This window comes from Mixophyes fleayi, chromosome 4 (genome assembly GCF_038048845.1).
Source record: "Mixophyes fleayi isolate aMixFle1 chromosome 4, aMixFle1.hap1, whole genome shotgun sequence".
Lineage (NCBI taxonomy): Eukaryota > Metazoa > Chordata > Amphibia > Anura > Limnodynastidae > Mixophyes > Mixophyes fleayi.
Window position 1 is genome coordinate 65,173,337 of NC_134405.1, and position 20,587 is coordinate 65,193,923.

Below are 20,587 nucleotides of genomic sequence, written 5' to 3' on the forward strand. Positions count from 1 at the left end.
CTGCAGGAATTTGGAAAGCAAAAAACACAAAACAACTTCCCTTTTTCCAAGCATTTAAATGACTGATTACTGCGGAAAAAATCAGGCACACACGCAAGTCTCACTGAGCCCCAGTGGCCTAATGGATAAGGCACTGGCCTCCTAAGCCAGGGATTGTGGGTTCAAGTCCCATCTGGGGTGCAAGTTGGTTTGTTGCTTATTCTTCACCACTTGAGATTGTGTTTTGATGCTTGTTGCGACTGGCCAAACTTTGTTACCAAAACGCTTCATCCACCACGACATTCCTGTAGGTGCAGTAGCTAAAACATGCCATTTACCATGGTAACATTGGGTCCTCCAAAACCTTTCCATCGAGTTAAAAAAGGGTTGCATTTTTGTTTTTACTATTTCTGGGGTGCAAGTTGGTTTGTTGCTTATTCTTCACCACTTGAGATTGTGTTTTTAAGCTTGTTGTGACTGGCCAAACTGTGTTACCAAAAGGCTTCATCTACCACGACATTCCTGTGGGTGCAGTAGCTAAAACATGCCATTTACCATGGTAACATTGGGTCCTCCAAAACCTTTCCATCGAGTTAGAAAAGGGTTGCATTTTTGTTTTTACTATTTCTTTGGACACGCACCGTACTGACATTTTAGATGCTAGAGACCCAATAAACAATGTTTTACTTCACGCGCAGATCACATGTGAGATCATATTGCCTTACATTTAAATATACAGTATTACACAGTACATAAGTGTCTGTATTGTTGGGTGCAATATATTTGTGAAAATAAAAGGTAACTAAATTTTGATGAACAAGCCTTGCTTAGATAATTTATTAACAGTTAAACTGGTCACCAAACATAGAAACGTAGGGAAAAGATGTGTCTTTAAAGTGCTCCAGTGGCGCAATCGGTCAGCGCGCGGTACTTATAAGACTGTATCTGTTAAGCTATGCTGAGGTTGTGAGTTCAAGCCTCACCTGGAGCATGTTTGCTTGCTTATTTCTTCTTTTCTGAGGTCATTACTCATTGGTTATCGTTTGCAACCTGAATATTTAATATCATATTACCAAGAAAGCAACAACAACATAGATATGACTGTGTTTATCACACATCAGCATTGGTTGACAAATCAGGATTGGTTCAACTGCATTGTAAACGCTCCATGAGTCGGTCAACAAAGTGCCAATGCAAAAGACTTTTTACCGTTGGTAAAAGAGTTGCAGCAATCCGTTTTACTGCAATACAGCATGAGGGCCCATATTTTTTGCTCTCATTAGTACCAGCACATTTCCTGCAGGAATTTGGAAAGCAAAAAACACAAAACAACTTCCCTTTTTCCAAGCATTTAAATGACTGATTACTGCAGAAAAAATCAGGCACACACGCAAGTCTCACTGAGCCCCAGTGGCCTAATGGATAAGGCACTGGCCTCCTAAGCCAGGGATTGTGGGTTCAAGTCCCATCTGGGGTGCAAGTTGGTTTGTTGCTTATTCTTCACCACTTGAGATTGTGTTTTGAAGCTTGTTGCGACTGGCCAAACTTTGTTACCAAAAGGCTTCATTCACCACGACATTCCTGTAGGTACAGTAGCTAAAACATGCCATTTACCATGGTAACATTGGGTCCTCCAAAACCTTTCCATCGAGTTAAAAAAGGGTTGCATTTTTGTTTTTACTATTTCTGGGGTGCAAGTTGGCTTGTTGCTTATTCTTCACCACTTGAGATTGTGTTTTTAAGCTTGTTGTGACTGGCCAAACTGTGTTACCAAAAGGCTTCATCCACCACGACATTCCTGTGGGTGCAGTAGCTAAAACATGCCATTTACCATGGTAACATTGGGTCCTCCAAAACCTTTCCATCGAGTTAGAAAAGGGTTGCATTTTTGTTTTTACTATTTCTTTGGACACGCACCGTACTGACATTTTAGATGCTAGAGACCCAATAAACAATGTTTTACTTCACGCGCAGATCACATGTGAGATCATATTGCCTTACATTTAAATATACAGTATTACACAGTACATAAGTGTCTGTATTCCCTGTATTGTTGGGTGCAATATATTTGTGAAAATAAAAAGTAACTAAATTTTGATGAACAAGCCTTGCTTAGATAATTTATTAACAGTTAAACTGGTCACCAAACATAGAAACGTAGGGAAAAGATGTGTCTTTAAAGTGCTCCAGTGGCGCAATCGGTCAGCGCGCGGTACTTATAAGACAGTATCTGTTAAGCTATGCCGAGGTTGTGAGTTCAAGCCTCACCTGGAGCATGTTTGCTTGCTTATTTCTTCTTTTCTGAGGTCATTACTCATTGGTTATCGTTTGCAACCTGAATATTTAATATCATATTACCAAGAAAGCAACAACAACATAGAAATGACTGTGTTTATCACACATCAGCATTGGTTGACAAATCAGGATTGGTTCAACTGCATTGTAAACGCTACATGAGTCGGTCAACAAAGTGCCAATGCAAAAGACTTTTTACTGTTGGTAAAAGAGTTGCAGCAATCCGTTTTACTGCAATACAGCATGAGGGCCCATATTTTTTGCTCTCATTAGTACCAGCACATTTCCTGCAGGAATTTGGAAAGCAAAAAACACAAAACAACTTCCCTTTTTCCAAGCATTTAAATGACTGATTACTGCGGAAAAAATCAGGCACACACGCAAGTCTCACTGAGCCCCAGTGGCCTAATGGATAAGGCACTGGCCTCCTAAGCCAGGGATTGTGGGTTCAAGTCCCATCTGGGGTGCAAGTTGGTTTGTTGCTTATTCTTCACCACTTGAGATTGTGTTTTGAAGCTTGTTGCGACTGGCCAAACTTTGTTACCAAAAGGCTTCATCCACCACGACATTCCTGTAGGTGCAGTAGCTAAAAAATGCCATTTACCATGGTAACATTGGGTCCTCCAAAACCTTTCCATCGAGTTAGAAAAGGGTTGCATTTTTGTTTTTACTATTTCTTTGGACACGCACCGTACTGACATTTTAGATGCTAGAGACCCAATAAACAATGTTTTACTTCACGCGCAGATCACATGTGAGATCATATTGCCTTACATTTAAATATACAGTATTACACAGTACATAAGTGTCTGTATTCCCTGTATTGTTGGGTGCAATATATTTGTGAAAATAAAAGGTAACTAAATTTTGATGAACAAGCCTTGCTTAGATAATTTATTAACAGTTAAACTGGTCACCAAACATAGAAACGTAGGGAAAAGATGTGTCTTTAAAGTGCTCCAGTGGCGCAATCGGTCAGCGCGCGGTACTTATAAGACAGTATCTGTTAAGCTATGCTGAGGTTGTGAGTTCAAGCCTCACCTGGAGCATGTTTGCTTGCTTATTTTTTCTTTTCTGAGGTCATTACTCATTGGTTATCGTTTGCAACCTGAATATTTAATATCATATTACCAAGAAAGCAACAACAACATAGAAATGACTGTGTTTATCACACATCAGCATTGGTTGACAAATCAGGATTGGTTCAACTGCATTGTAAACGCTCCATGAGTCGGTCAACAAAGTGCCAATGCAAAAGACTTTTTACCATTTGTAAAAGAGTTGCAGCAATCCGTTTTACTGCAATACAGCATGAGGGCCCATATTTTTTGCTCTCATTAGTACCAGCACATTTCCTGCAGGAATTTGGAAAGCAAAAAACACAAAACAACTTCCCTTTTTCCAAGCATTTAAATGACTGATTACTGCGGAAAAAATCAGGCACACACGCAAGTCTCACTGAGCCCCAGTGGCCTAATGGATAAGGCACTGGCCTCCTAAGCCAGGGATTGTGGGTTCAAGTCCCATCTGGGGTGCAAGTTGGTTTGTTGCTTATTCTTCACCACTTGAGATTGTGTTTTGAAGCTTGTTGCGACTGGCCAAACTTTGTTACCAAAAGGCTTCATCCACCACGACATTCCTGTAGGTGCAGTAGCTAAAACATGCCATTTACCATGGTAACATTGGGTCCTCCAAAACCTTTCCATCGAGTTAAAAAAGGGTTGCATTTTTGTTTTTACTATTTCTGGGGTGCAAGTTGGTTGGTTGCTTATTCTTCACCACTTGAGATTGTGTTTTTAAGCTTGTTGTGACTGGCCAAACTGTGTTACCAAAAGGCTTCATCTACCACGACATTCCTGTGGGTGCAGTAGCTAAAACATGCCATTTACCATGGTAACATTGGGTCCTCCAAAACCTGTCCATCGAGTTAGAAAATGGTTGCATTTTTGTTTTTACTATTTCTTTGGACACGCACCGTACTGACATTTTAGATGCTAGAGACCCAATAAACAATGTTTTACTTCACGCGCAGATCACATGTGAGATCATATTGCCTTACATTTAAATATACAGTATTACACAGTACATAAGTGTCTGTATTCCCTGTATTGTTGGGTGCAATATATTTGTGAAAATAAAAGGTAACTAAATTTTGATGAACAAGCCTTGCTTAGATAATTTATTAACAGTTAAACTGGTCACCAAACATAGAAACGTAGGGAAAAGATGTGTCTTTAAAGTGCTCCAGTGGCGCAATCGGTCAGCGCGCGGTACTTATAAGACAGTATCTGTTAAGCTATGCCGAGGTTGTGAGTTCAAGCCTCACCTGGAGCATGTTTGCTTGCTTATTTTTTCTTTTCTGAGGTCATTACTCATTGGTTATCGTTTGCAACCTGAATATTTAATATCATATTACCAAGAAAGCAACAACAACATAGAAATGACTGTGTTTATCACACATCAGCATTGGTTGACAAATCAGGATTGGTTCAACTGCATTGTAAACGCTCCATGAGTCGGTCAACAAAGTGCCAATGCAAAAGACTTTTTACCATTGGTAAAAGAGTTGCAGCAATCCGTTTTACTGCAATACAGCATGAGGGCCCATATTTTTTGCTCTCATTAGTACCAGCACATTTCCTGCAGGAATTTGGAAAGCAAAAAACACAAAACAACTTCCCTTTTTCCAAGCATTTAAATGACTGATTACTGCGGAAAAAATCAGGCACACACGCAAGTCTCACTGAGCCCCAGTGGCCTAATGGATAAGGCACTGGCCTCCTAAGCCAGGGATTGTGGGTTCAAGTCCCATCTGGGGTGCAAGTTGGTTTGTTGCTTATTCTTCACCACTTGAGATTGTGTTTTGAAGCTTGTTGCGACTGGCCAAACTTTGTTACCAAAAGGCTTCATCCACCACGACATTCCTGTAGGTGCAGTAGCTAAAACATGCCATTTACCATGGTAACATTGGGTCCTCCAAAACCTTTCCATCGAGTTAAAAAAGGGTTGCATTTTTGTTTTTACTATTTCTGGGGTGCAAGTTGGTTTGTTGCTTATTCTATACCACTTGAGATTGTGTTTTTAAGCTTGTTGTGACTGGCCAAACTGTGTTACCAAAAGGCTTCATCCACCACGACATTCCTGTGGGTGCAGTAGCTAAAACATGCCATTTACCATGGTAACATTGGGTCCTCCAAAACCTTTCCATCGAGTTAGAAAAGGGTTGCATTTTTGTTTTTACTATTTCTTTGGACACGCACCGTACTGACATTTTAGATGCTAGAGACCCAATAAACAATGTTTTACTTCACGCGCAGATCACATGTGAGATCATATTGCCTTACATTTAAATATACAGTATTACACAGTACATAAGTGTCTGTATTCCCTGTATTGTTGGGTGCAATATATTTGTGAAAATAAAAGGTAACTAAATTTTGATGAACAAGCCTTGCTTAGATAATTTATTAACACTTAAACTGGTCACCAAACATAGAAACGTAGGGAAAAGATGTGTCTTTAAAGTGCTCCAGTGGTGCAATCGGTCAGCGCGTGGTACTTATAAGACAGTATCTGTTAAGCTATGCCGAGGTTGTGAGTTCAAGCCTCACCTGGAGCATGTTTGTTTGCTTATTTCTTCTTTTCTGAGGTCATTACTCATTGGTTATCGTTTGCAACCTGAATATTTAATATCATATTACCAAGAAAGCAACAACAACATAGAAATGACTGTGTTTATCACACATCAGCATTGGTTGACAAATCAGTATTGGTTCAACTGCATTGTAAACGCTCCATGAGTCGGTCAACAAAGTGCCAATGCAAAAGACTTTTTACCGTTGGTAAAAGAGTTGCAGCAATCCGTTTTACTGCAATACAGCATGAGGGCCCATATTTTTTGCTCTCATTAGTACCAGCACATTTCCTGCAGGAATTTGGAAAGCAAAAAACACAAAACAACTTCCCTTTTTCCAAGCATTTAAATGACTGATTACTGCGGAAAAAATCAGGCACACACGCAAGTCTCACTGAGCCCCAGTGGCCTAATGGATAAGGCACTGGCCTCCTAAGCCGGGGATTGTGGGTTCAAGTCCCATCTGGGGTGCAAGTTGGTTTGTTGCTTATTCTTCACCACTTGAGATTGTGTTTTGAAGCTTGTTGCAACTGGCCAAACTTTGTTACCAAAAGGCTTCATCCACCACCACATTCCTGTAGGTGCAGTAGCTAAAACATGCCATTTACCATGGTAACATTGGGTCCTCCAAAACCTTTCCATCGAGTTAAAAAAGGGTTGCATTTTTGTTTTTACTATTTCTGGGGTGCAAGTTGGTTTGTTGCTTATTCTTCACCACTTGAGATTGTGTTTTTAAGCTTGTTGTGACTGGCCAAACTGTGTTACCAAAAGGCTTCATCCACCACGACATTCCTGTGGGTGCAGTAGCTAAAACATGCCATTTACCATGGTAACATTGGGTCCTCCAAAACCTTTCCATCGAGTTAGAAAAGGGTTGCATTTTTGTTTTTACTATTTCTTTTTACACGCACCGTACTGACATTTTAGATGCTAGAGACCCAATAAACAATGTTTTACTTCACGCGCAGATCACATGTGAGATCATATTGCCTTACATTTAAATATACAGTATTACACAGTACATAAGTGTCTGTATTCCCTGTATTGTTGGGTGCAATATATTTGTGAAAATAAAAGGTAACTAAATTTTGATGAACAAGCCTTGCTTAGATAATTTATTAACAGTTAAACTGGTCACCAAACATAGAAACGTAGGGAAAAGATGTGTCTTTAAAGTGCTCCAGTGGCGCAATCGGTCAGCGCGCGGTACTTATAAGACAGTATCTGTTAAGCTATGCCGAGGTTGTGAGTTCAAGCCTCACCTGGAGCATGTTTGCTTGCTTATTTCTTCTTTTCTGAGGTCATTACTCATTGGTTATCGTTTGCAACCTGAATATTTAATATCATATTACCAAGAAAGCAACAACAACATAGAAATGACTGTGTTTATCACACATCAGCATTGGTTGACAAATCAGGATTGGTTCAACTGCATTGTAAACGCTCCATGAGTCGGTCAACAAAGTGCCAATGCAAAAGACTTTTTACCGTTGGTAAAAGAGTTGCAGCAATCCGTTTTACTGCAATACAGCATGAGGGCCTATATTTTTTGCTCTCATTAGTACCAGCACATTTCCTGCAGGAATTTGGAAAGCAAAAAACACAAAACAACTTCCCTTTTTCCAAGCATTTAAATGACTGATTACTGCGGAAAAAATCAGGCACACACGCAAGTCTCACTGAGCCCCAGTGGCCTAATGGATAAGGCACTGGCCTCCTAAGCCAGGGATTGTGGGTTCAAGTCCCATCTGGGGTGCAAGTTGGTTTGTTGCTTATTCTTCACCACTTGAGATTGTGTTTTGAAGCTTGTTGCAACTGGCCAAACTTTGTTACCAAAAGGCTTCATCCACCACCACATTCCTGTAGGTGCAGTAGCTAAAACATGCCATTTACCATGGTAACATTGGGTCCTCCAAAACCTTTCCATCGAGTTAAAAAAGGGTTGCATTTTTGTTTTTACTATTTCTGGGGTGCAAGTTGGTTTGTTGCTTATTCTTCACCACTTGAGATTGTGTTTTTAAGCTTGTTGTGACTGGCCAAACTGTGTTACCAAAAGGCTTCATCCACCACGACATTCCTGTGGGTGCAGTAGCTAAAACATGCCATTTACCATGGTAACATTGGGTCCTCCAAAACCTTTCCATCGAGTTAGAAAAGGGTTGCATTTTTGTTTTTACTATTTCTTTGGACACGCACCGTACTGACATTTTAGATGCTAGAGACCCAATAAACAATGTTTTACTTCACGCGCAGATCACATGTGAGATCATATTGCCTTACATTTAAATATACAGTATTACACAGTACATAAGTGTCTGTATTCCCTGTATTGTTGGGTGCAATATATTTGTGAAAATAAAAGGTAACTAAATTTTGATGAACAAGCCTTGCTTAGATAATTTATTAACACTTAAACTGGTCACCAAACATAGAAACGTAGGGAAAAGATGTGTCTTTAAAGTGCTCCAGTGGTGCAATCGGTCAGCGCGTGGTACTTATAAGACAGTATCTGTTAAGCTATGCCGAGGTTGTGAGTTCAAGCCTCACCTGGAGCATGTTTGTTTGCTTATTTCTTCTTTTCTGAGGTCATTACTCATTGGTTATCGTTTGCAACCTGAATATTTAATATCATATTACCAAGAAAGCAACAACAACATAGAAATGACTGTGTTTATCACACATCAGCATTGGTTGACAAATCAGGATTGGTTCAACTGCATTGTAAACGCTCCATGAGTCGGTCAACAAAGTGCCAATGCAAAAGACTTTTTACCGTTGGTAAAAGAGTTGCAGCAATCTGTTTTACTGCAATACAGCATGAGGGCCCATATTTTTTGCTCTCATTAGTACCAGCACATTTCCTGCAGGAATTTGGAAAGCAAAAAACACAAAACAACTTCCCTTTTTCCAAGCATTTAAATGACTGATTACTGCGGAAAAAATCAGGCACACACGCAAGTCTCACTGAGCCCCAGTGGCCTAATGGATAAGGCACTGGCCTCCTAAGCCAGGGATTGTGGGTTCAAGTCCCATCTGGGGTGCAAGTTGGTTTGTTGCTTATTCTTCACCACTTGAGATTGTGTTTTGAAGCTTGTTGCAACTGGCCAAACTTTGTTACCAAAAGGCTTCATCCACCACCACATTCCTGTAGGTGCAGTAGCTAAAACATGCCATTTACCATGGTAACATTGGGTCCTCCAAAACCTTTCCATCGAGTTAAAAAAGGGTTGCATTTTTGTTTTTACTATTTCTGGGGTGCAAGTTGGTTTGTTGCTTATTCTTCACCACTTGAGATTGTGTTTTTAAGCTTGTTGTGACTGGCCAAACTGTGTTACCAAAAGGCTTCATCCACCACGACATTCCTGTGGGTGCAGTAGCTAAAACATGCCATTTACCATGGTAACATTGGGTCCTCCAAAACCTTTCCATCGAGTTAGAAAAGGGTTGCATTTTTGTTTTTACTATTTCTTTTTACACGCACCGTACTGACATTTTAGATGCTAGAGACCCAATAAACAATGTTTTACTTCACGCGCAGATCACATGTGAGATCATATTGCCTTACATTTAAATATACAGTATTACACAGTACATAAGTGTCTGTATTCCCTGTATTGTTGGGTGCAATATATTTGTGAAAATAAAAGGTAACTAAATTTTGATGAACAAGCCTTGCTTAGATAATTTATTAACACTTAAACTGGTCACCAAACATAGAAACGTAGGGAAAAGATGTGTCTTTAAAGTGCTCCAGTGGTGCAATCGGTCAGCGCGTGGTACTTATAAGACAGTATCTGTTAAGCTATGCCGAGGTTGTGAGTTCAAGCCTCACCTGGAGCATGTTTGTTTGCTTATTTCTTCTTTTCTGAGGTCATTACTCATTGGTTATCGTTTGCAACCTGAATATTTAATATCATATTACCAAGAAAGCAACAACAACATAGAAATGACTGTGTTTATCACACATCAGCATTGGTTGACAAATCAGGATTGGTTCAACTGCATTGTAAACGCTCCATGAGTCGGTCAACAAAGTGCCAATGCAAAAGACTTTTTACCGTTGGTAAAAGAGTTGCAGCAATCTGTTTTACTGCAATACAGCATGAGGGCCCATATTTTTTGCTCTCATTAGTACCAGCACATTTCCTGCAGGAATTTGGAAAGCAAAAAACACAAAACAACTTCCCTTTTTCCAAGCATTTAAATGACTGATTACTGCAGAAAAAATCAGGCACACACGCAAGTCTCACTGAGCCCCAGTGGCCTAATGGATAAGGCACTGGCCTCCTAAGCCAGGGATTGTGGGTTCAAGTCCCATCTGGGGTGCAAGTTGGTTTGTTGCTTATTCTTCACCACTTGAGATTGTGTTTTGAAGCTTGTTGCAACTGGCCAAACTTTGTTACCAAAAGGCTTCATCCACCACCACATTCCTGTAGGTGCAGTAGCTAAAACATGCCATTTACCATGGTAACATTGGGTCCTCCAAAACCTTTCCATCGAGTTAAAAAAGGGTTGCATTTTTGTTTTTACTATTTCTGGGGTGCAAGTTGGTTTGTTGCTTATTCTTCACCACTTGAGATTGTGTTTTTAAGCTTGTTGTGACTGGCCAAACTGTGTTACCAAAAGGCTTCATCCACCACGACATTCCTGTGGGTGCAGTAGCTAAAACATGCCATTTACCATGGTAACATTGGGTCCTCCAAAACCTTTCCATCGAGTTAGAAAAGGGTTGCATTTTTGTTTTTACTATTTCTTTTTACACGCACCGTACTGACATTTTAGATGCTAGAGACCCAATAAACAATGTTTTACTTCACGCGCAGATCACATGTGAGATCATATTGCCTTACATTTAAATATACAGTATTACACAGTACATAAGTGTCTGTATTCCCTGTATTGTTGGGTGCAATATATTTGTGAAAATAAAAGGTAACTAAATTTTGATGAACAAGCCTTGCTTAGATAATTTATTAACAGTTAAACTGGTCACCAAACATAGAAACGTAGGGAAAAGATGTGTCTTTAAAGTGCTCCAGTGGCGCAATCAGTCAACGCGCGGTACTTATAAAACAGTATCTGTTAAGCTATGCCGAGGTTGTGAGTTCAAGCCTCACCTCGAGCATGTTTGCTTGCTTATTTCTTCTTTTCTGAGGTCATTACTCATTGGTTATCGTTTGCAACCTGAATATTTAATATCATATTACCAAGAAAGCAACAACAACATAGAAATGACTGTGTTTATCACACATCAGCATTGGTTGACAAATCAGGATTGGTTCAACTGCATTGTAAACGCTCCATGAGTCGGTCAACAAAGTGCCAATGCAAAAGACTTTTTACCGTTGGTAAAAGAGTTGCAGCAATCCGTTTTACTGCAATACAGCATGAGGGCCCATATTTTTTGCTCTCATTAGTACCAGCACATTTCCTGCAGGAATTTGGAAAGCAAAAAACACAAAACAACTTCCCTTTTTCCAAGCATTTAAATGACTGATTACTGCGGAAAAAATCAGGCACACACGCAAGTCTCACTGAGCCCCAGTGGCCTAATGGATAAGGCACTGGCCTCCTAAGCCAGGGATTGTGGGTTCAAGTCCCATCTGGGGTGCAAGTTGGTTTGTTGCTTATTCTTCACCACTTGAGATTGTGTTTTGAAGCTTGTTGCGACTGGCCAAACTTTGTTACCAAAAGGCTTCATCCACCACGACATTCCTGTAGGTGCAGTAGCTAAAACATGCCATTTACCATGGTAACATTGGGTCCTCCAAAACCTTTCCATCGAGTTAAAAAAGGGTTGCATTTTTGTTTTTACTATTTCTGGGGTGCAAGTTGGTTTCTTGCTTATTCTTCACCACTTGAGATTGTGTTTTTAAGCTTGTTGTGACTGGCCAAACTGTGTTACCAAAAGGCTTCATCCACCACGACATTCCTGTAGGTGCAGTAGCTAAAACATGCCATTTACCATGGTAACATTGGGTCCTCCAAAACCTTTCCATCGAGTTAGAAAAGGGTTGCATTTTTGTTTTTACTATTTCTTTGGACACGCACCGTACTGACATTTTAGATGCTAGAGACCCAATAAACAATGTTTTACTTCACGCGCAGATCACATGTGAGATCATATTGCCTTACATTTAAATATACAGTATTACACAGTACATAAGTGTCTGTATTCCCTGTATTGTTGGGTGCAATATATTTGTGAAAATAAAAGGTAACTAAATTTTGATGAACAAGCCTTGCTTAGATAATTTATTAACAGTTAAACTGGTCACCAAACATAGAAACGTAGGGAAAAGATGTGTCTTTAAAGTGCTCCAGTGGCGCAATCAGTCAGCGCGCGGTACTTATAAGACAGTATCTGTTAAGCTATGCCGAGGTTGTGAGTTCAAGCCTCACCTGGAGCATGTTTGCTTGCTTATTTCTTCTTTTCTGAGGTCATTACTCATTGGTTATCGTTTGCAACCTGAATATTTAATATCATATTACCAAGAAAGCAACAACAACATAGAAATGACTGTGTTTATCACACATCAGCATTGGTTGACAAATCAGGATTGGTTCAACTGCATTGTAAACGCTCCATGAGTCGGTCAACAAAGTGCCAATGCAAAAGACTTTTTACCGTTGGTAAAAGAGTTGCAGCAATCCGTTTTACTGCAATACAGCATGAGGGCCCATATTTTTTGCTCTCATTAGTACCAGCACATTTCCTGCAGGAATTTGGAAAGCAAAAAACACAAAACAACTTCCCTTTTTCCAAGCATTTAAATGACTGATTACTGCGGAAAAAATCAGGCACACACGCAAGTCTCACTGAGCCCCAGTGGCCTAATGGATAAGGCACTGGCCTCCTAAGCCAGGGATTGTGGGTTCAAGTCCCATCTGGGGTGCAAGTTGGTTTGTTGCTTATTCTTCACCACTTGAGATTGTGTTTTTAAGCTTGTTGCGACTGGCTAAACTGTGTTACCAAAAGGCTTCATCCACCACGACATTCCTGTAGGTGCAGTAGCTAAAACATGCCATTTACCATGGTAACATTGGGTCCTCCAAAACCTTTCCATCGAGTTAGAAAAGGGTTGCATTTTTGTTTTTACTATTTCTGGGGTGCAAGTTGGTTTGTTGCTTAATCTTCACCACTTGAGATTGTGTTTTTAAGCTTGTTGCGACTGGCCAAACTGTGTTACCAAAAGGCTTCATCCACCACAACATTCCTGTGGGTGCAGTAGCTAAAACATGCCATTTACCATGGTAACATTGGGTCCTCCAAAACCTTTCCATCGAGTTAGAAAAGGGTTGCATTTTTGTTTTTACTATTTCTTTGGACACGCACCGTACTGACATTTTAGATGCTAGAGACCCAATAAACAATGTTTTACTTCACGCGCAGATCACATGTGAGATCATATTGCCTTACATTTAAATATACAGTATTACACAGTACATAAGTGTCTGTATTTCCTGTATTGTTGGGTGCAATATATTTGTGAAAATAAAAGGTAACTAAATTTTGATGAACAAGCCTTGCTTAGATAATTTATTAACACTTAAACTGGTCAGCAAACATAGAAACGTAGGGAAAAGATGTGTCTTTAAAGTGCTCCAGTGGCGCAATCGGTCAGCGCGCGGTACTTATAAGACAGTATCTGTTAAGCTATGCCAAGGTTGTGAGTTCAAGCCTCACCTGGAGCATGTTTGCTTGCTTATTTCTTCTTTTCTGAGGTCATTACTCATTGGTTATCGTTTGCAACCTGAATATTTAATATCATATTACCAAGAAAGCAACAACAACATAGAAATGACTGTGTTTATCACACATCAGCATTGGTTGACAAATCAGGATTGGTTCAACTGCATTGTAAACGCTCCATGAGTCGGTCAACAAAGTGCCAATGCAAAAGACTTTTTACCGTTGGTAAAAGAGTTGCAGCAATCCGTTTTACTGCAATACAGCATGAGGGCCCATATTTTTTGCTCTCATTAGTACCAGCACATTTCCTGCAGGAATTTGGAAAGCAAAAAACACAAAACAACTTCCCTTTTTCCAAGCATTTAAATGACTGATTACTGCGGAAAAAATCAGGCACACACGCAAGTCTCACTGAGCCCCAGTGGCCTAATGGATAAGACACTGGCCTCCTAAGCCAGGGATTGTGGGTTCAAGTCCCATCTGGGGTGCAAGTTGGTTTGTTGCTTATTCTTCACCACTTGAGATTGTGTTTTTAAGCTTGTTGCGACTGGCTAAACTGTGTTACCAAAAGGCTTCATCCACCACGACATTCCTGTAGGTGCAGTAGCTAAAACATGCCATTTACCATGGTAACATTGGGTCCTCCAAAACCTTTCCATCGAGTTAGAAAAGGGTTGCATTTTTGTTTTTACTATTTCTTTGGACACGCACCGTACTGACATTTTAGATGCTAGAGACCCAATAAACAATGTTTTACTTCACGCGCAGATCACATGTGAGATCATATTGCCTTACATTTAAATATACAGTATTACACAGTACATAAGTGTCTGTATTCCCTGTATTGTTGGGTGCAATATATTTGTGAAAATAAAAGGTAACTAAATTTTGATGAACAAGCCTTGCTTAGATAATTTATTAACAGTTAAACTGGTCACCAAACATAGAAACGTAGGGAAAAGATGTGTCTTTAAAGTGCTCCAGTGGCGCAATCAGTCAGCGCGCGGTACTTATAAGACAGTATCTGTTAAGCTATGCCGAGGTTGTGAGTTCAAGCCTCACCTGGAGCATGTTTGCTTACTTATTTCTTCTTTTCTGAGGTCATTACTCATTGGTTATCGTTTGCAACCTGAATATTTAATATCATATTACCAAGAAAGCAACAACAACATAGAAATGACTGTGTTTATCACACATCAGCATTGGTTGACAAATCAGGATTGGTTCAACTGCATTGTAAACGCTCCATGAGTCGGTCAACAAAGTGCCAATGCAAAAGACTTTTTACCGTTGGTAAAAGAGTTGCAGCAATCCGTTTTACTGCAATACAGCATGAGGGCCCATATTTTTTGCTCTCATTAGTACCAGCACATTTCCTGCAGGAATTTGGAAAGCAAAAAACACAAAACAACTTCCCTTTTTCCAAGCATTTAAATGACTGATTACTGCGGAAAAAATCAGGCACACACGCAAGACTCACTGAGCCCCAGTGGCCTAATGGATAAGACACTGGCCTCCTAAGCCAGGGATTGTGGGTTCAAGTCCCATCTGGGGTGCAAGTTGGTTTGTTGCTTATTCTTCACCACTTGAGATTGTGTTTTTAAGCTTGTTGCGACTGGCTAAACTGTGTTACCAAAAGGCTTCATCCACCACGACATTCCTGTAGGTGCAGTAGCTAAAACATGCCATTTACCATGGTAACATTGGGTCCTCCAAAACCTTTCCATCGAGTTAGAAAAGGGTTGCATTTTTGTTTTTACTATTTCTGGGGTGCAAGTTGGTTTGTTGCTTAATCTTCACCACTTGAGATTGTGTTTTTAAGCTTGTTGCGACTGGCCAAACTGTGTTACCAAAAGGCTTCATCCACCACAACATTCCTGTGGGTGCAGTAGCTAAAACATGCCATTTACCATGGTAACATTGGGTCCTCCAAAACCTTTCCATCGAGTTAGAAAAGGGTTGCATTTTTGTTTTTACTATTTCTTTGGACACGCACCGTACTGACATTTTAGATGCTAGAGACCCAATAAACAATGTTTTACTTCACGCGCAGATCACATGTGAGATCATATTGCCTTACATTTAAATATACAGTATTACACAGTACATAAGTGTCTGTATTCCCTGTATTGTTGGGTGCAATATATTTGTGAAAATAAAAGGTAACTAAATTTTGATGAACAAGCCTTGCTTAGATAATTTATTAACAGTTAAACTGGTCAGCAAACATAGAAACGTAGGGAAAAGATGTGTCTTTAAAGTGCTCCAGTGGCGCAATCGGTCAGCGCGCGGTACTTATAAGACAGTATCTGTTAAGCTATGCCGAGGTTGTGAGTTCAAGCCTCACTTGGAGCATGTTTGTTTGCTTATTTCTTCTTTTCTGAGGTCATTACTCATTGGTTATCGTTTGCAACCTGAATATTTAATATCATATTACCAAGAAAGCAACAACAACATAGAAATGACTGTGTTTATCACACATCAGCATTGGTTGACAAATCAGGATTGGTTCAACTGCATTGTAAACGCTCCATGAGTCGGTCAACAAAGTGCCAATGCAAAAGACTTTTTACCGTTGGTAAAAGAGTTGCAGCAATCCGTTTTACTGCAATACAGCATGAGGGCCCATATTTTTTGCTCTCATTAGTACCAGCACATTTCCTGCAGGAATTTGGAAAGCAAAAAACACAAAACAACTTCCCTTTTTCCAAGCATTTAAATGACTGATTACTGCGGAAAAAATCAGGCACACACGCAAGTCTCACTGAGCCCCAGTGGCCTAATGGATAAGGCACTGGCCTCCTAAGCCAGGGATTGTGGGTTCAAGTCCCATCTGGGGTGCAAGTTGGTTTGTTGCTTATTCTTCACCACTTGAGATTGTGTTTTGAAGCTTGTTGCAACTGGCCAAACTTTGTTACCAAAAGGCTTCAACCACCACGACATTCCTGTAGGTGCAGTAGCTAAAACATGCCATTTACCATGGTAACATTGGGTCCTCCAAAACCTTTCCATCGAGTTAAAAAAGGGTTGCATTTTTGTTTTTACTATTTCTGGGGTGCAAGTTGGCTTGTTGCTTATTCTTCACCACTTGAGATTGTGTTTTTAAGCTTGTTGTGACTGGTCAAACTGTGTTACCAAAAGGCTTCATCCACCACGACATTCCTGTGGGTGCAGTAGCTAAAACATGCCATTTACCATGGTAACATTGGGTCCTCCAAAACCTTTCCATCGAGTTAGAAAAGGGTTGCATTTTTGTTTTTACTATTTCTTTGGACACGCACCGTACTGACATTTTAGATGCTAGAGACCCAATAAACAATGTTTTACTTCACGCGCAGATCACATGTGAGATCATATTGCCTTACATTTAAATATACAGTATTACACAGTACATAAGTGTCTGTATTCCCTGTATTGTTGGGTGCAATATATTTGTGAAAATAAAAGGTAACTAAATTTTGATGAACAAGCCTTGCTTAGATAATTTATTAACAGTTAAACTGGTCACCAAACATAGAAACGTAGGGAAAAGATGTGTCTTTAAAGTGCTCCAGTGGCGCAATCGGTCAGCGCGCGGTACTTATAAGACAGTATCTGTTAAGCTATGCCGAGGTTGTGAGTTCAAGCCTCACCTGGAGCATGTTTGCTTGCTTATTTCTTCTTTTCTGAGGTCATTACTCATTGGTTATCATTTGCAACCTGAATATTTAATATCATATTACCAAGAAAGCAACAACAACATAGAAATGACTGTGTTTATCACACATCAGCATTGGTTGACAAATCAGGATTGGTTCAACTGCATTGTAAACGCTCCATGAGTCGGTCAACAAAGTGCCAATGCAAAAGACTTTTTACCGTTGGTAAAAGAGTTGCAGCAATCTGTTTTACTGCAATACAGCATGAGGGCCCATATTTTTTGCTCTCATTAGTACCAGCACATTTCCTGCAGGAATTTGGAAAGCAAAAAACACAAAACAACTTCCCTTTTTCCAAGCATTTAAATGACTGATTACTGCGGAAAAAATCAGGCACACACACAAGTCTCACTGAGCCCCAGTGGCCTAATGGATAAGGCACTGGCCTCCTAAGCCAGGGATTGTGGGTTCAAGTCCCATCTGGGGTGCAAGTTGGTTTGTTGCTTATTCTTCACCACTTGAGATTGTGTTTTGAAGCTTGTTGCGACTGGCCAAACTTTGTTACCAAAAGGCTTCATCCACCACGACATTCCTGTAGGTGCAGTAGCTAAAACATGCCATTTACCATGGTAACATTGGGTCCTCCAAAACCTTTCCATCGAGTTAAAAAAGGGTTGCATTTTTGTTTTTACTATTTCTGGGGTGCAAGTTGGCTTGTTGCTTATTCTTCACCACTTGAGATTGTGTTTTTAAGCTTGTTGTGACTGGCCAAACTGTGTTACCAAAAGGCTTCATCCACCACGACATTCCTGTGGGTGCAGTAGCTAAAACATGCCATTTACCATGGTAACATTGGGTCCTCCAAAACCTTTCCATCGAGTTAGAAAAGGGTTGCATTTTTGTTTTTACTATTTCTTTGGACACGCACCGTACTGACATTTTAGATGCTAGAGACCCAATAAACAATGTTTTACTTCACGCGCAGATCACATGTGAGATCATATTGCCTTACATTTAAATATACAGTATTACACAGTACATAATTGTCTGTATTCCCTGTATTGTTGGGTGCAAAATATTTGTGAAAATAAAAGGTAACTAAATTTTGATGAACAAGCCTTGATTAGATAATTTATTAACACTTAAACTGGTCACCAAACATAGAAACGTAGGGAAAAGATGTGTCTTTAAAGTGCTCCAGTGGCGCAATCGGTCAGCGCGCGGTACTTATAAGACAGTATCTGTTAAGCTATGCCGAGGTTGTGAGTTCAAGCCTCACCTGGAGCATGTTTGCTTGCTTATTTCTTCTTTTCTGAGGTCATTACTCATTGGTTATCATTTGCAACCTGAATATTTAATATCATATTACCAAGAAAGCAACAACAACATAGAAATGACTGTGTTTATCACACATCAGCATTGGTTGACAAATCAGGATTGGTTCAACTGCATTGTAAACGCTCCATGAGTCGGTCAACAAAGTGCCAATGCAAAAGACTTTTTACCGTTGGTAAAAGAGTTGCAGCAATCTGTTTTACTGCAATACAGCATGAGGGCCCATATTTTTTGCTCTCATTAGTACCAGCACATTTCCTGCAGGAATTTGGAAAGCAAAAAACACAAAACAACTTCCCTTTTTCCAAGCATTTAAATGACTGATTACTGCGGAAAAAATCAGGCACACACACAAGTCTCACTGAGCCCCAGTGGCCTAATGGATAAGGCACTGGCCTCCTAAGCCAGGGATTGTGGGTTCAAGTCCCATCTGGGGTGCAAGTTGGTTTGTTGCTTATTCTTCACCACTTGAGATTGTGTTTTGAAGCTTGTTGCGACTGGCCAAACTTTGTTACCAAAAGGCTTCATCCACCACGACATTCCTGTAGGTGCAGTAGCTAAAACATGCCATTTACCATGGTAACATTGGGTCCTCCAAAACCTTTCCATCGAGTTAAAAAAGGGTTGCATTTTTGTTTTTACTATTTCTGGGGTGCAAGTTGGCTTGTTGCTTATTCTTCACCACTTGAGATTGTGTTTTTAAGCTTGTTGTGACTGGCCAAACTGTGTTACCAAAAGGCTTCATCCACCACGACATTCCTGTGGGTGCAGTAGCTAAAACATGCCATTTACCATGGTAACATTGGGTCCTCCAAAACCTTTCCATCGAGTTAGAAAAGGGTTGCATTTTTGTTTTTACTATTTCTTTGGACACGCACCGTACTGACATTTTAGATGCTAGAGACCCAATAAACAATGTTTTACTTCACGCGCAGATCACATGTGAGATCATATTGCCTTACATTTAAATATACAGTATTACACAGTACATAAGTGTCTGTATTCCCTGTATTGTTGGGTGCAAAATATTTGTGAAAATAAAAGGTAACTAAATTTTGATGAACAAGCCTTGATTAGATAATTTATTAACACTTAAACTGGTCACCAAACATAGAAACGTAGGGAAAAGATGTGTCTTTAAAGTGCTCCAGTGGCGCAATCGGTCAGCGCGCGGTACTTATAAGACAGTATCTGTTAAGCTATGCCGAGGTTGTGAGTTCAAGCCTCACCTGGAGCATGTTTGCTTGCTTATTTTTTCTTTTCTGAGGTCATTACTCATTGGTTATCGTTTGCAACCTGAATATTTAATATCATATTACCAAGAAAGCAACAACAACATAGAAATGACTGTGTTTATCACACATCAGCATTGGTTGACAAATCAGGATTGGTTCAACTGCATTGTAAACGCTCCATGAGTCGGTCAACAAAGTGCCAATGCAAAAGACTTTTTACCGTTGGTAAAAGAGTTGCAGCAATCCGTTTTACTGCAATACAGCATGAGGGCCCATATTTTTTGCTCTCATTAGTACCAGCACATTTCCTGCAGGAATTTGGAAAGCAAAAAACACAAAACAACTTCCCTTTTTCCATGCATTTAAATGACTGATTACTGCGGAAAAAATCAGGCACACACGCAAGTCTCACTGAGCCCCAGTGGCCTAATGGATAAGGCACTGGCCTCCTAAGCCAGTGATTGTGGGTTCAAGTCCCATCTGGGGTGCAAGTTGGTTTGTTGCTTATTCTTCACCACTTGAGATTGTGTTTTGAAGCTTGTTGCGACTGGCCAAACTGTGTTACCAAAAGGCTTCATCCACCACAACATTCCTGTGGGTGCAGTAGCTAAAACATGCCATTTACCATGGTAACATTGGGTCCTCCAAAACCTTTCCATCGAGTTAGAAAAGGGTTGCATTTTTGTTTTTACTATTTCTGGGGTGCAAGTTGGTTTGTTGCTTAATCTTCACCACTTGAGATTGTGTTTTTAAGCTTGTTGCGACTGGCCAAACTGTG

At 40.1% G+C, this 20,587-nt stretch overlaps 1 protein-coding gene and 32 non-coding genes across 37 annotated transcripts in view; 32 read left to right on the forward strand and 1 right to left on the reverse strand.

The window, feature by feature from the left end:
* Positions 1–20,587, reverse strand: part of FER1L5 (fer-1 like family member 5) — a 676,118-nt gene that overhangs the window by 247,504 nt on the left and 408,027 nt on the right. The window lies entirely within an intron of this gene.
* TRNAR-CCU (transfer RNA arginine (anticodon CCU)) lies at positions 108–180 on the forward strand. Its single transcript has one exon. It is a non-coding gene; the product is annotated as a tRNA-Arg (tRNA).
* TRNAI-UAU (transfer RNA isoleucine (anticodon UAU)) lies at positions 878–970 on the forward strand. Its single transcript is given in 2 exon segments — positions 878–915; positions 935–970. It is a non-coding gene; the product is annotated as a tRNA-Ile (tRNA).
* TRNAR-CCU (transfer RNA arginine (anticodon CCU)) lies at positions 1,384–1,456 on the forward strand. Its single transcript has one exon. It is a non-coding gene; the product is annotated as a tRNA-Arg (tRNA).
* TRNAI-UAU (transfer RNA isoleucine (anticodon UAU)) lies at positions 2,163–2,255 on the forward strand. The gene is given in 2 exon segments: positions 2,163–2,200; positions 2,220–2,255. It is a non-coding gene; the product is annotated as a tRNA-Ile (tRNA).
* TRNAR-CCU (transfer RNA arginine (anticodon CCU)) lies at positions 2,669–2,741 on the forward strand. The gene has a single exon. It is a non-coding gene; the product is annotated as a tRNA-Arg (tRNA).
* TRNAI-UAU (transfer RNA isoleucine (anticodon UAU)) lies at positions 3,231–3,323 on the forward strand. The gene is given in 2 exon segments: positions 3,231–3,268; positions 3,288–3,323. It is a non-coding gene; the product is annotated as a tRNA-Ile (tRNA).
* Positions 3,737–3,809, forward strand: TRNAR-CCU (transfer RNA arginine (anticodon CCU)). The gene has a single exon. It is a non-coding gene; the product is annotated as a tRNA-Arg (tRNA).
* TRNAI-UAU (transfer RNA isoleucine (anticodon UAU)) lies at positions 4,516–4,608 on the forward strand. Its single transcript is given in 2 exon segments — positions 4,516–4,553; positions 4,573–4,608. It is a non-coding gene; the product is annotated as a tRNA-Ile (tRNA).
* TRNAR-CCU (transfer RNA arginine (anticodon CCU)) lies at positions 5,022–5,094 on the forward strand. Its single transcript has one exon. It is a non-coding gene; the product is annotated as a tRNA-Arg (tRNA).
* TRNAI-UAU (transfer RNA isoleucine (anticodon UAU)) lies at positions 5,801–5,893 on the forward strand. The gene is given in 2 exon segments: positions 5,801–5,838; positions 5,858–5,893. It is a non-coding gene; the product is annotated as a tRNA-Ile (tRNA).
* Positions 6,307–6,379, forward strand: TRNAR-CCU (transfer RNA arginine (anticodon CCU)). The gene has a single exon. It is a non-coding gene; the product is annotated as a tRNA-Arg (tRNA).
* Positions 7,086–7,178, forward strand: TRNAI-UAU (transfer RNA isoleucine (anticodon UAU)). Its single transcript is given in 2 exon segments — positions 7,086–7,123; positions 7,143–7,178. It is a non-coding gene; the product is annotated as a tRNA-Ile (tRNA).
* On the forward strand, positions 7,592–7,664 carry TRNAR-CCU (transfer RNA arginine (anticodon CCU)). Its single transcript has one exon. It is a non-coding gene; the product is annotated as a tRNA-Arg (tRNA).
* Positions 8,371–8,463, forward strand: TRNAI-UAU (transfer RNA isoleucine (anticodon UAU)). The gene is given in 2 exon segments: positions 8,371–8,408; positions 8,428–8,463. It is a non-coding gene; the product is annotated as a tRNA-Ile (tRNA).
* Positions 8,877–8,949, forward strand: TRNAR-CCU (transfer RNA arginine (anticodon CCU)). Its single transcript has one exon. It is a non-coding gene; the product is annotated as a tRNA-Arg (tRNA).
* Positions 9,656–9,748, forward strand: TRNAI-UAU (transfer RNA isoleucine (anticodon UAU)). The gene is given in 2 exon segments: positions 9,656–9,693; positions 9,713–9,748. It is a non-coding gene; the product is annotated as a tRNA-Ile (tRNA).
* Positions 10,162–10,234, forward strand: TRNAR-CCU (transfer RNA arginine (anticodon CCU)). Its single transcript has one exon. It is a non-coding gene; the product is annotated as a tRNA-Arg (tRNA).
* TRNAR-CCU (transfer RNA arginine (anticodon CCU)) lies at positions 11,447–11,519 on the forward strand. The gene has a single exon. It is a non-coding gene; the product is annotated as a tRNA-Arg (tRNA).
* Positions 12,226–12,318, forward strand: TRNAI-UAU (transfer RNA isoleucine (anticodon UAU)). Its single transcript is given in 2 exon segments — positions 12,226–12,263; positions 12,283–12,318. It is a non-coding gene; the product is annotated as a tRNA-Ile (tRNA).
* Positions 12,732–12,804, forward strand: TRNAR-CCU (transfer RNA arginine (anticodon CCU)). Its single transcript has one exon. It is a non-coding gene; the product is annotated as a tRNA-Arg (tRNA).
* Positions 13,511–13,603, forward strand: TRNAI-UAU (transfer RNA isoleucine (anticodon UAU)). Its single transcript is given in 2 exon segments — positions 13,511–13,548; positions 13,568–13,603. It is a non-coding gene; the product is annotated as a tRNA-Ile (tRNA).
* Positions 14,017–14,089, forward strand: TRNAR-CCU (transfer RNA arginine (anticodon CCU)). Its single transcript has one exon. It is a non-coding gene; the product is annotated as a tRNA-Arg (tRNA).
* Positions 14,579–14,671, forward strand: TRNAI-UAU (transfer RNA isoleucine (anticodon UAU)). The gene is given in 2 exon segments: positions 14,579–14,616; positions 14,636–14,671. It is a non-coding gene; the product is annotated as a tRNA-Ile (tRNA).
* On the forward strand, positions 15,085–15,157 carry TRNAR-CCU (transfer RNA arginine (anticodon CCU)). The gene has a single exon. It is a non-coding gene; the product is annotated as a tRNA-Arg (tRNA).
* TRNAI-UAU (transfer RNA isoleucine (anticodon UAU)) lies at positions 15,864–15,956 on the forward strand. The gene is given in 2 exon segments: positions 15,864–15,901; positions 15,921–15,956. It is a non-coding gene; the product is annotated as a tRNA-Ile (tRNA).
* On the forward strand, positions 16,370–16,442 carry TRNAR-CCU (transfer RNA arginine (anticodon CCU)). Its single transcript has one exon. It is a non-coding gene; the product is annotated as a tRNA-Arg (tRNA).
* TRNAI-UAU (transfer RNA isoleucine (anticodon UAU)) lies at positions 17,149–17,241 on the forward strand. Its single transcript is given in 2 exon segments — positions 17,149–17,186; positions 17,206–17,241. It is a non-coding gene; the product is annotated as a tRNA-Ile (tRNA).
* On the forward strand, positions 17,655–17,727 carry TRNAR-CCU (transfer RNA arginine (anticodon CCU)). The gene has a single exon. It is a non-coding gene; the product is annotated as a tRNA-Arg (tRNA).
* On the forward strand, positions 18,434–18,526 carry TRNAI-UAU (transfer RNA isoleucine (anticodon UAU)). Its single transcript is given in 2 exon segments — positions 18,434–18,471; positions 18,491–18,526. It is a non-coding gene; the product is annotated as a tRNA-Ile (tRNA).
* TRNAR-CCU (transfer RNA arginine (anticodon CCU)) lies at positions 18,940–19,012 on the forward strand. The gene has a single exon. It is a non-coding gene; the product is annotated as a tRNA-Arg (tRNA).
* TRNAI-UAU (transfer RNA isoleucine (anticodon UAU)) lies at positions 19,719–19,811 on the forward strand. Its single transcript is given in 2 exon segments — positions 19,719–19,756; positions 19,776–19,811. It is a non-coding gene; the product is annotated as a tRNA-Ile (tRNA).
* Positions 20,225–20,297, forward strand: TRNAR-CCU (transfer RNA arginine (anticodon CCU)). Its single transcript has one exon. It is a non-coding gene; the product is annotated as a tRNA-Arg (tRNA).